The following is a 12,944-nucleotide window of genomic DNA, read 5'->3' as shown; positions in this document are numbered from 1 at the left end:
AATGTTCTGGATATACACACTCAATACTATGAACCAAATTGACTTAAAAAGCTTCTTGGGTTAAGTTTGTCTCTTCTTTCCAAAAATGTAAAATGTTTGTTGTGTGTGTCTGTGTATAAATGACTGAATTGATTGTATATATCAAATGCTCTGAAGAAGGCCATGTGCCGAAACGCGTCAGTGTTTGTTTTTTGATGTGAGCTATTAAAAGAAGTAAAATGTGAGTACATTGTCCGCCTCCTTAACTTGGCAATTTGAGATCTGCTACCATTTTTCATTTACTGGATTATTGGGTTCAGCACTCTGAGTATCATCACTGTTGATGCGCAACCCCCCGCCCCCTAATAATGAAATGCGTGTCATAATGTTTTGATATTACATTAAACATGGATCAGTGGTAAAAAGCAGGACTAAAACAGAATGAGTAAAAGATGTAGTATCTGTCCTTGTCAAAACAACAAGAAAGGCTTTAATGTCCTGCTGAATTGACTGCCACAAGCCAAGGTCCAGGAATGAATCAATATCGCTGCCCTTATCATATTGGTGGGATGTGTGATTTACTGATCTGATATTTGAGGAAAGCAATTTGCTCTGCTTAGAAAACATGACAGTTTGTGAAGGCTATTTCCGCCTCTGCATATGCATACCAGCAACACCCCCACACAAGTAAATGGCCTTGACATTAAGCATGTGATGGGAGAATGAAGCAAGTGAACAGAAGATAAAGAAAAGAAGGAAGGAAAGCGATGAAGGGAGGGGACACAAATTAGAAAATGAACACAATGGAAAAATGGGGCAACATAAAAAGCTCCCTGTAGGGGAGTCCTCAACCCCATCACAGTTTGACTGTTTGCAATAATTGAACGATGTATGAGGGGAGCATGTTGCAGGTTATTATGGGTCTTCTAAACCTGTATAATTCCATTGTGTTTGTGCCATCGCATTCGCTGTACAGGTTTTGTACACTCACTGTGAACTTATTTTCATGAACTGTACGTGCGCTTATTCATGTAATTACCCATACCATGCATATCCAAATGATGTGCACCTGCACAATGCATAAACTCATTCATTTACTGGTCAGAAATCTCAATTAATGATCAGTGCTATCCAAAAACACTGCAGTGCTCACCATTTTCAAGCTATTTCGTGCTCAAAACATTCATCAAGCTCATGCCTGAGACAATCCTAAATCTGGTCAGAAAAATCAACAATAAAATTATTTTAATTGTGATATCTGGAATTGACTAGAATATGATGGAAACAATTACAAAACATTGCATAGTGAACCATTTCATTTCTTAATTGTCAATGGTATATAGTCCTTGCTTGAAAAGACCCAGTCGGGGAAATCAGTCCAACAATCGTAACAGCAGATCTTTCTCTTCCTCTCTCATCTTTATCTCTCTCTCTCTCCTCCTCTAATCACACACCTCGCCACCGTCTTGCCTACTCTTCCACACCATTAGACTCCCTCTCTCCGTTTCTCTCACGACTCTGTGTTGTGCTATCTCCTGGTCTTATCGCTTGTGCAATTGACTCTCTCTCTCCCTCCAGCTGAAGCGTTCTTGTTCTTTACACACGTTTCATATCTTTAGTCTTCATCTTGGAGTGATTGTTGTCTCTGTGCTTCACACCAGTTCCATGCTGTTGTGGAAATTGCTTTCATCCCGTCTACCTTCCCCTTCCTCTGTCTGATAAGTCTGTGTTGATTCCACTTGTCAATAGTGGGACTTGTGGTTAGGACAAATAATGCACATGCTTAGATTTCTGTGGCTTAAATGCCCATTAACAGCTCAGCTTCTAAGCTCAAATGAACCAGGATGTCAATATCTTGGCCAACTGTCCATCAGCTTTCTAAGTGGAGCTGGAGCCAGCAGCCTGTGGAGACCCATAAATCTGCTGGGAATAAGTTAACAGTATTCAATGAAACTCACAGAATCGCTAACTCTCAGTTGCCAGTACTATCCCCATTAAAAGGACTGTTGTTAATAATTACTATCAAATACAGTATAATTTAATGTCAGGGAAAGAACCAATTCCACTTTGTACTGCAATTTACTACCGTGCTTCACAGTATATAAAAATCAATCATAGCACCTAGATAGCAGATTTCTTTAAAGAGTCCATCTATCTTTACAGAAAATGTTTTATAAAAAATACAGTTTTCTGAGAAGAAAATGCATTGTTTATTTACAATATAAAAATGAGATGTGATTTGTGAATTATTTGCTCTTGCACCAATATAATGCCATCAAGTGTTTACATTGGGAAGCAGAGAGTTTAGCTTGTTTCACCAAGAGGCAGCACTGTCTGCCAGCCTCACTGGGTGAGCTGGCAAGAAGAAGGCATTTCTGCCACCCACTGCTAATCAGCGACACATATGTACGTTTGTGCACAAAGATTTGCAAATACAGGCCCACACAGACATAAAAGACTGCCCAACATCGTCAGTGTCATTTAGCCTGACAATTTAGGGATATGTGTCTATATAGGACAAATGCAGGGAATACACACAGGCACACGCACCAGAGAATGTAACAACATAGTAAAACATAGTACAGATACATACTATTAATTAATCAGTGTCTTTTAAAATAAGCAGATTCCACTTACTCTTGAGTGATGACATAACATTTGTCTTTCTGAATCTGCTCTGCCAATTTAATAAAGATGCTGTTGTCAACATTGAGTCACATATGGCAGACAAACTCGGGGCGTGCTGTGAGTTTAAAATTTTAAGCATACTGCAAATCTGGCTACACCCCAGACAGTGAAGTAACAGCAGATGTTTTGCCATTGGCAGCTGTTGGGGGAAAAAATGCTATTTAGTCCAATGTCTGACTGAAGTGTGATCAAATATTTCTGTCTTGTGTGAACGGTAGTCAGGGTTTCCGTTTGGGCCTGGGTTGGTGCCATGCCAAGTCACACTGTGATGACACTGATTTCCACTGTCTTGGACGTCTAAGGACGTATTCTCCACTCTAGGCTCTTACTGCATTTCTTACATTTGGTGCAACCATTTTGTAGTCAGTGGTTATGTTCACTGAAGGTCTGGCAGGTAAGCAGGTTCAGTCCACATTAATCATCACAAAATCGAGATTAAGTGCTTGCAAAATACAATTTTGAAATCGTTTTTTCTTTTGTTTTGTTTCAAGCTAAATTCACAAAAATATCAACAAGAAGAAATGTGCTTGAGAAGATGACAGATGTTTGTTAAGAATGAATGCATACTAAACCTGTCTTGTATTGCCTGGGATAGGGAAGACTGTGCAAAGAAAGTGGTTGTGTACGCATTATGATGCATTTGTCTTGATTTCATTATAACTCAATGCATGCTAAGGGGGCCTTCTCTGAATAACAAGGCTCAGCAATGACTGAAAATTAATAAAAGATTAGCCTGTCAAAGTGCTTACTAGAATTGCTTTGCTCTTGTTGTTTAATACATCTTATTAAATGCACCTTCATCATGTTAATGTCAGAAATGCCAGCTTAATAGCCAACAGCATTTGTACTGTGTATTTCCCGGTCGTAATGTCTAAGCACTACCCATATCTGCAATAAACTAAATAGTGCTGTTGTTTGTAACACAACCAGATGCTCATTAATTACAGCTTATGAAAACAGCGTCAGCTGTTGCTCTTAATCACCATCAGGATACAGGTGCTGGACACCAAATCTCAGAAACTGTTGACCACACGATACATCCAGCTGCATTAGAGGCTACAGAGCTCACCTCACAGTCTCTTATAGTTACAGTAATACACCATTATATTCAACAGAATTTCACAACAAGGGTTTTTAATGCATCTGGCATTATAGGATGGAGTTTGCAAAACATGTTAAGACTGGGCATTGTAACAATGTTTATCAAGGTGTCACATTGTTTTTTTTTTTGGGGGGGGGGGGGGGGGTTCACACAGCATTCATATGGAAAGCCCATATGTACATAGAATAAAATAAATGAAATTTAGATAGATTCAGAATAGAGGCAGAGATGCTCTGTGCCTTTTTGCCATTTCCAGTTTGGTTGCTTGGTGTACTGTGTGGACCGATGTCCACTGTAAAGTAAAGAATGTGAAATCTCTGTTGGTGATAAGGATTGAGGAGGTGGTGGGTTGGGGCCCTGGGGGTCCCTGGAGCTCTGACTGCTGATAATTAATCTCTCAACAGGAGATGGAGAGAAGAGAACCCCTGACTGAATGGAGGGGACCCTTCACAGTCGTGATTACTTCAGGCGGAGGGAGAAAAGACGACTGTTAGGTTCAAAGTTAACAGGGCTCTGCGTATGGCTAGAATTGATGCGTCTGCGAGCGAGCCTGCGAGCAGGCAGGACACTGTGTTGAGTGGGTGTGTAATGTGGATGCGCCTGGTTAAAGCATGTTCATTCTTAGTGCCACACTGTATTGACAGTGAATGTGTTTAATTTGAGCCCATTTTACTGGCTACAGTAAAGGATTACATTTGTCTTTGTAACAATTGAAATGCAGATCAAGAGGAGGGAGAGGAGTTCATATAAATCTTCAAAATAAAAGACCCTTGGCATTATTTGCAAAAAGAGCACGAGAAGAAGGAAAAAGGAGGGGGGTGGGGGGGGGGTCAGTCATTCTGGGCAGCCCACAAAAAGGAGCCGGTTTCCATGGTTTCAGAGTAGTTGTGGCTGGTGTTGCTGGGCCAATGGGAGGCAGGCAGCTGGTTGCCTAACAGCAGCAGATGGAGCAACGCAGGTTTCCAAGAACACACAGGCACTGTCCCTCGCCTACATGTGTCATATCATTCCTGTCATCATTATCCTGTCCACACGCACACGTGCAAGCATACACACACACCAGTCTACTCTGTAGGGACTTATGGCTGGACCATAGCAGGTTCTTTAGCCTTTTATGTGGCAGCATTGTCTCCACCAAAATGGCAGAGACTTAGGACCTTGATACTTGATTTGAAATATTTACAAGAAATACAGTGTCCTGATCCAAAAAGAGTTGTTCTGGTTCCAGTATTAGTGCTGAAAATGCCTACAAAGCTGATTCAGGAATCGGCAAGTATGCAAATCTATTCACCAAGGTGACCCCATGTGATGTACTGTTAAACTCTTCCCTGACTTGCATGCTGCTCTATCCACACCTGCCTATAAAAAGCTGAGAATTATTACATAGAGTACATTTTGGAAGTCTAAACATGTATGTGCAGAAGCATGATTTTTCCATTGTTAAAGCAGAAGTGAGTGATATATTTGTGTTAATATAAGTCTTAAATAGTTACAGTATATCTTCCGACAGCAATCACTTACATAGAGTGTTTGGTCTGAAACACGGGTCTCTCAGTCCCTCTGCTCTGCTCTGAGCCGAAGAGAAAACATTTATCGTATCCTACAGTTTTTATCCAATGAGGAGAGAGAACGGCATGCAGGGCTGTGTGTGCAGCCAAGGAACGCCGTGAATGTGGCGACGTAGGGACGAGGACTGTTATGGTGCGTTCAAGGAAACTCGTATTTTTCCGACCGTGAAGTGGTACCAGTTCAATCTGGTACGAGTTCACCGGTCGGAAGTTACGAGTGGCCGTTATAGTGACTTTCACCGGTAAAACAGGTCGGAAAAACACGAGTGGGTTGCCTGAAACGCTACAAAGTCGTAAGTTGTGACTTGAAGCTGTAGTTTACGATTTCAAAAGCCTGCCTGGAACGCAGCATTAGCGAAAACGACCGGACCACTCACTTCTGCTTTAAGTACAAATTAATATCCAAAAAGGGATAAGAGTTATTCAACCAAAATTTGTATAGAGATTATTCTGTCCCACACTTGATCAATATAACCAGTTACCTACTGTAACTGTGACCACTACCAACTGTTTCCACTGTTTTAAAAAAGCAATCATATCACAAACCTATTTAGTGCAGTTACTGTATGAATGATGTACTTCTTTGTTCAGATTAATTTTGTTTGGCTGACAAAGGGCCATGTCTATATCTGCAGGCTCATAAACCATCATGATCTTAAAAAAAGTCAAAATATTTTGAAACTATGTTTTAAATATGCAAAAAAACTAACATATGAACATAAATATAACACACATGCATGATTACACCCATCCATTTCCAGTACCAAGACATGTATTTGCTGTGCTTTTAGGTTAACGTGTTATCATGCACAATTAGGACAACTCGGCGCATGTTCATGTGCGCTTGTGCATGGTGTTATTTTAAAGTTGAGAAAGAGAGATAAGCAGAGGAGGCAGCTGAAAACAATAACCACGGGATCACTGAACCCACGACTCTGAACTTTAATAACTTCACAGACCTGTGCTCTCACCCTGGGTAAGATAAGTCTAAACATAGCCAGACTGCATGAGACATGAAACACACAGAAAAACTTCTACCACCCTCTATCTACGGTAACTCTTTGCCAAATACCTAAGTCATTAATACTGACTGGTATAGTATGTATGAGTGTAAACATGTGAGCAGGAAAAGGACAAAATGAAAGCATACTATACCAAGCTTATTTTTCCTCTTAAATCTATTTCCACTCTACAATAGAGTCTGCCAGTAAACCTGGAACTCTGTTAGCGCTTTTAGCACTTCCGGTTCTCTCGTCTAAAAGTCAATACGTTTTTTTGAATGGGATTTGGTAAAATACCTCAAATTAGGTCTGTGGTCAACAAAAGCTTAAGCAAGTTTCAGGTTTTGTTCTACGACATAAAGCATGTCAGTAAATACCCTACTTGTGAATTTTGAAGCTTTTACGTGTCATAAAAAAAGGCAGTTATTAACAAGTTGCTCAATATGACTACAAACCCTGTCTGGGACATTAAACGTCATCACCCCCGAACAGGCGAGAGCGCTGGCAGTCGAAAGCAGTGGTGGTGACGTCAAAAGTCATGCGACCGTGTAGTAGTCCGTTAAAGCCATTACTTCTGGCGATCGCATTTAAGCTTCAAATATGGTATAAAAGGTGTTCATATGTGAAGATTATCTCGCTGAACAAAACTTGTAAGAGAAAACATAAGACAATGGAGAAACTCATGATTGTAAAATCATCACGTCAACATTAGTTACAGCCGCCGGCACAAACCACGAGTCAACGGTCGGTCAGAGGGTTCTAAAGCTGACAGGACTTATGATACGAAACATCCGTTCTGCAAGAACACAAACAGAAAGTAAAAAAATAATAATATACAGTATGAACAGCAAATCAACCCCAGTAAGGCAAAGTGATCTGGTGTTTACATTTTATTCTCACTTTATACATAGCTGCTGTTATCACAGTAGCTGGTGGTGCTCCCATGACCTTGTGATCTGAGGTCTCAAGCCGCTCTGGATGGTTTGTTCCGACAGTCGGAGCTAAACCACAATGGAGACAGAACGGTGTGTGGAAATTAGAGAACACACAGATGGAGGCTACAGGATCATTTCACGTGTGCATGCATATCAACACTTTACAACACAACACGTGTTGTGTCGTAAAGTGTTGATATGCATGCACACTGTGCCTGTCTGCTTTTCCCGTACTGTAACAGATTACAGTTACCTTTTTTTTTTAAATCCTGATCAATATCCTTTATTTAACCAGGTAAAAAACTCATTGAGATTTACAGTAAAACCTCTTTTCCAAGAGTGACCTGGCCAAGATGGCAGCACACAAACACTGATTACGTAACGCCGTTACATGTAATCCTTTACTCCCCAAGCCTGATTATATATATTTGTCAAAGTTGGGTGGAGAAGAGCTGAGTTATCTTTAACCAAAATACTGGCTGGAAAGAGTGATGAGATAGATAGATAGATAGATAGATAGATAGATAGATAGATAGATAGATAGATAGATAGATAGATAGATAGATAGATAGATAGATAGATAGATAGATAGATAGATAGATAGATAGATAGATAGATAGATAGATAGATAGATAGATAGATAGATAGATAGATAGATAGAGAGAGAGAGAGTGTGTCAAAAGAAGGAGAGATGGAAAACACAGAATGAAATGCAGACGACTGTGGAAATAGAGTCTTCATCATGATAAACAAGCTTTCTTTGTGTTTGGAAAGAACTGAGTTGGCTGACCTCCCACAGATTATTGAACAGTTAAAACATTGTTTGGCCAGAGGGAACCTTGTTAATATAAGCTAATTAATATTCATTATATTATGACTTGATTACTCATTGAACAGCACACTACCCCCAATGCTGGCTCTCTTGTTGCGCTAGATTGAACAAATCTCTGATGTGAATGCTGTGTGTGTGTGTGCAAATGTTTTCCTCACACAGCAAATACAGGTCCTTCAGTCGTGTTCATAGCTCAGCTTAAGAACATTTAATCGCTGCATCCATGTCACTGTACCACTCAATCACACACCTCATCCATCCTGCTCCACATGCTAAGCAGGGGGAATTGGAGCGACGGTGGAATTATGCCCATTAGAATTATTCATTTCCCCTGGCAGGCCAAATGAGAATATATCAGTGTTATTAATAATGTGGAAGCCAGGTCCAAAAACAGCGCTCCGATGACAGAGATGGAAGAGGCCAGTCAAATTAAACTGAAAAAATTAACCACAGGCGTCGGGCTGCTGCTTGGCTATGCTGAACTACACTTTAACAATGAGCGAGAGCAGAGCTTTAGTGGCGGTGTATATAGACAGAGTATAAAATGAACCGGTGATGCAAAACTTGTACTGAATATGTCTTGTGCTGCACGACACCGTTTTATGTACTCAATGTATTGATTCACTCCCAAGAATATAGCATGCAATTCATCATTTCTGTAGAGTGCAATGCGTTTACCACACAGCTATACATCATGGTCTGTAATTGTCCACAGCAGGAATTGCTTTAACGCCGTGTAGAATACCAGCTGACAGGATATATTCGTAAGTATTGAGTGTTTTTCTGTTTGTGTCACAGAAGAAATTCCCATGATTTCTTACTATAGATGTGCAATTAGAGCTCAGCTCAGCTCAGCTCCTAGAGAGCCACCTTTGTTATGTTATCTATACTAAAACAAGTCTGAAAGGAAAATAGAGTTGTTTTACATTACATTTCTCTCTCCTCAACTTAATATACAGTCATCCTGTGGTATTCAGTCATCTAAACTGATCTGAAAAATCTTCTTTTCAGCATCCAATTAGGTAACTTTTATCATAAACAAAGAAAAGAAAGTATTTAACTGAGTCAGTTAGGGTCCAACTTCTCACACAGCCAAAGACTGTGACAAACAAGATCATGCGTAATAATGAGGCAATGACCTACATAGGCAGTTGAAACCAACCTGATGTTATAAGCTACAATGTGACGGACCACATCCATCACATATTCAAACACGAACACACACACACAAACTCACATACTGTATGCACACACACAAAGGCTTACTAGTCAACAGATGTTCCTTCCTGCAGTAAATACACAACAACCCAGGACTGGCCAACACATGATGTCATCATTAATCATTGTTAGCATCAGCACTAAAATTTGTTACCAAACAAAACAATCTGCCATTTGATAAAGGTTACAGCCACACTGACTAATCAGGCACATTTTTTTAAATGGCACAAATTCTTTTTTTCTTTTCTTTTTTGCTTTTACTATTTTAGCTCAGTTTAAAAGCCAAAATAAAAAGGATGCGAGTGTGACAATATTGTATGTTTGGCAGCGCCTTTTGAGAGTTTATTTCCTACTGTAGAAGAGTTCCTGCTTTTCCTGTGGGTGTCAGAAGACTGACAGAACACAAAATAATCTATTCACTGATATGAAAACACTCAACACAGTGACCATAAAACACCAGTAAAATGGTGACTGTGTCAAAATCAAGACTAAATGTGTATTTAAATGGATTATTATGTTTCACCAGCTGTATTGCTCTATTGCTTTGGCAATTGGCACAATCCTTGAGTGAACATCATTCATCTTCAGATACTGTGAAATTGTCACAGTTGTTTCTTTTTCTCCCACAGCAGCGAATGCATTTATTTTTACTGTTGTATTTCGTTATGTTATTTGTACATGCTGCTTTAGCCACGGTTGTGTCATTGCTATCAATTTTAACAATATCAACAATAAATGCACATATAAATAATGGAATGTAAGCAACACAACAATAGGATTAACAGGATGGGGGCAAAGAGGTCAAATACTGCCCCCTATGGAAGTGGAGCACATAGCACAACATTATACGTTTTATTCCAACCTTCCGATCATGCATTTTTGATGAAAATTGCTAGATAATCTTTATTGCCCTATCAATCAAGTCCCTTGGCTACTTGCCTTTTTTGTTGTTCATTACTCATCTTCTTTCTAAATGACCGGACCCTTGTCTTTCTTTACATTTATGTGGTTCAATGCAAAATGGTGGAGACATGAGCAGGATAAACAATCAAGGGGGGGGGGGTTGAAACTTGAATTACACCATGAAAGCACTCTTGAGGTTTGCCTCTCCTATTTACCAAGATTTGGTGCCAGTGACCTCTATCAAGAATGAAGTGAAACAAATGCCAATTCAGTCAAATTATCAGCTGCACGGCATGTTAACTATTTTTTTTTAAAACACAAACAACCTCTATTACCTTATGTCAAACATATAAAAATAGGTTTAATCAAAGGATGATAAAAGACCAGGAGAACAAACTACTGTGTACGTCTGTGTGTGTTTGAGTGGGGCCCTTAAGAGTCAGTGAATGACACTGAAAAATGTAGCAAAAAGCAAAAAGCTTCTAAAACTTTAAGCTATGAAATTTTAATTACAGACAACGCTTCTCACCCTGTCACTGCTTGTTACTGTGTAATTATATTCTTGACAAACTTCATAAAGATGACTGAAAGCAATGGATTATTATCCATGCATACATAAGTCTCCATGCTATATGTACACAGTGGCAATCAAGCAGGCATCTCTCATGGTCATATTACATGTCAAAAGCTCACCAAAGCTGCAGTTTACTGGCTAAACAATGCAGGAGGTGGTTTAATTTTAAATAATCAGGCATAGTTCATCTAGATATAAAGCCTGGCTTTAATCTCAAGTCAGTGTGTGTGTGTCACATTTAGTTATGGAGGATCTCACAAAGAGTCAGAAGAAATGGGTTTGCAAAACACAATGCAAATAAAAACACAGCCAATATCCATCTGTTAAACCATGGGCTCAGTTAATAAGAACTAGATTCATCACTGATCAACAGGACAACTCAGCAGCCACATCACAGCGAAATGCACTGCACACAATGCACAAGTGAAGAGGTCATACTGTAACAATGAGCCAAGTTGGCACGGCAGCCAACAAACACAAACAGCAGCACGTAAACATAAGAAAATAAACGTTGCACTTACAGTTTGTAGATCCACGAGATGTGACATCTTCTGACCTTTTGTTACTGGTTGCGGGAACACACTCGGCCGCAGTCAACATGGTTTAGTCCAACAGTTGGTTCACCTTCCGCTGGGACCAAGCGTCTTCAGCCGTGGCTCTTGAATAACGTTAAGGAGGCTAATAAATGTTGTAAAGTTGGACTAGCGACTTTAAAATCCATTTCATTCAAGTAACAGCAAGCATAGCACGTTAGCTAACTTAGTCCATATTGGCAGTGAGAGGCTTTCGCCCCAGAAAGAATAACTCAGACAACCAAACCCGAAGAGTCCTCAATCCAGCCAGAGTGAAAAAACTTTTTTTGTAGTCCACCGCGTCTGACACGTGACGTCCACCTGTAGCAATTAGAGGGATTTCTTTTTTCTTTTTTTTTGCTTCTCAGTAGGCTACACTTCCTGTAGGCTACACTTCCTGTGGGCTCGTCAGTGTTACGGTGTTGTTCTAAAAAAAAATGTGGTTGTTGTTTGTTTGTTTGTTTGTTTTTTAAAGCGCAAGAATGCAAGATGTGTATACAATAACATGCTAATTTTGGCAAAATATTAGGTTATTTTTCACAAGTGTGGATTGTTCTACTTCTGTGTGTTTTTAATCTAAATCTTGAGAGTAGGCTAGGCCTATGGAGGCAAAATGTGTATCAATTTATTTATTTATTATTATTATTATTTGTTGTTGTTGTTGTTGTTGTTGTTGTTGAGAAAAAAGCTTCAAATGAACAACAAAATTCATGTCCCCTCCATTTTCATTATCTTGTTTTATATGCTGGGCTATATGCTTTTATTCACACAGCTTTAGAAGATACTAGCCATTACTATGAAGTCTAAGGGTGTCATCAATGAGATAATGGGACACATGAGTGAGCCAGCCCCCACCTGCATAACGTGCACCATTTTTCCATTCTTACATCATGCAAAATAGTGATGAGTATGAAATTGTTTCACCATAAAAATTACAGGCATATATAATTTCTGCTGATTTTGCTATTCTTTTATAAGCCACCATTTTAAATCTATCCTGGTTCACATTGTAATTATCGTTAATCCTGTAATATCATTACATGGGTATGATTAAATATGAACCTTATTCATGCAAAACAACATCCAAAAAATGACGTCTCAGTGACCACTAATAATTAATATGATTAACCAGTCTATAGTATCGTTAATGCTCTCACACTACACCACTGGGACGTGCAGTATGGGGCTTATTATGGGGGCAGGGTGTGATCATTTGACTGGTGTTAACACCAATCAGGCATAACATTATGATTACTGAGGTGAAGTGAATAACACTTTTATCATTGCACCTGTAAGTGGGTGGGATATGTTAGGCAGCAAGTGAATATTTTGTCCTCAAAGTTGATGTGTTAGAAGCAGGAAAAATGTGTAAGGATTTAAGCCAATTTGACAAGAGCCAGTTGTGATGGCGAGACAACTGGGTCAGAGCATCTCAAAACCTGCAGCTCTTGGGTGTTCCTGTTCTGCCGTGGTCAGTATCAATCAAAAGTGATCACAGGAAGGAACAGTGGTGAACCAGCGACAGGTTCATGGGCGGCCAAAGCTCACTGATACACATGGGGAGCGACAGCT

Source organism: Trachurus trachurus (assembly GCF_905171665.1).
Source record: "Trachurus trachurus genome assembly, chromosome: 10".
Classification (NCBI taxonomy): domain Eukaryota; kingdom Metazoa; phylum Chordata; class Actinopteri; order Carangiformes; family Carangidae; genus Trachurus; species Trachurus trachurus.
Note: the sequence above shows the minus strand (reverse complement) of the source record.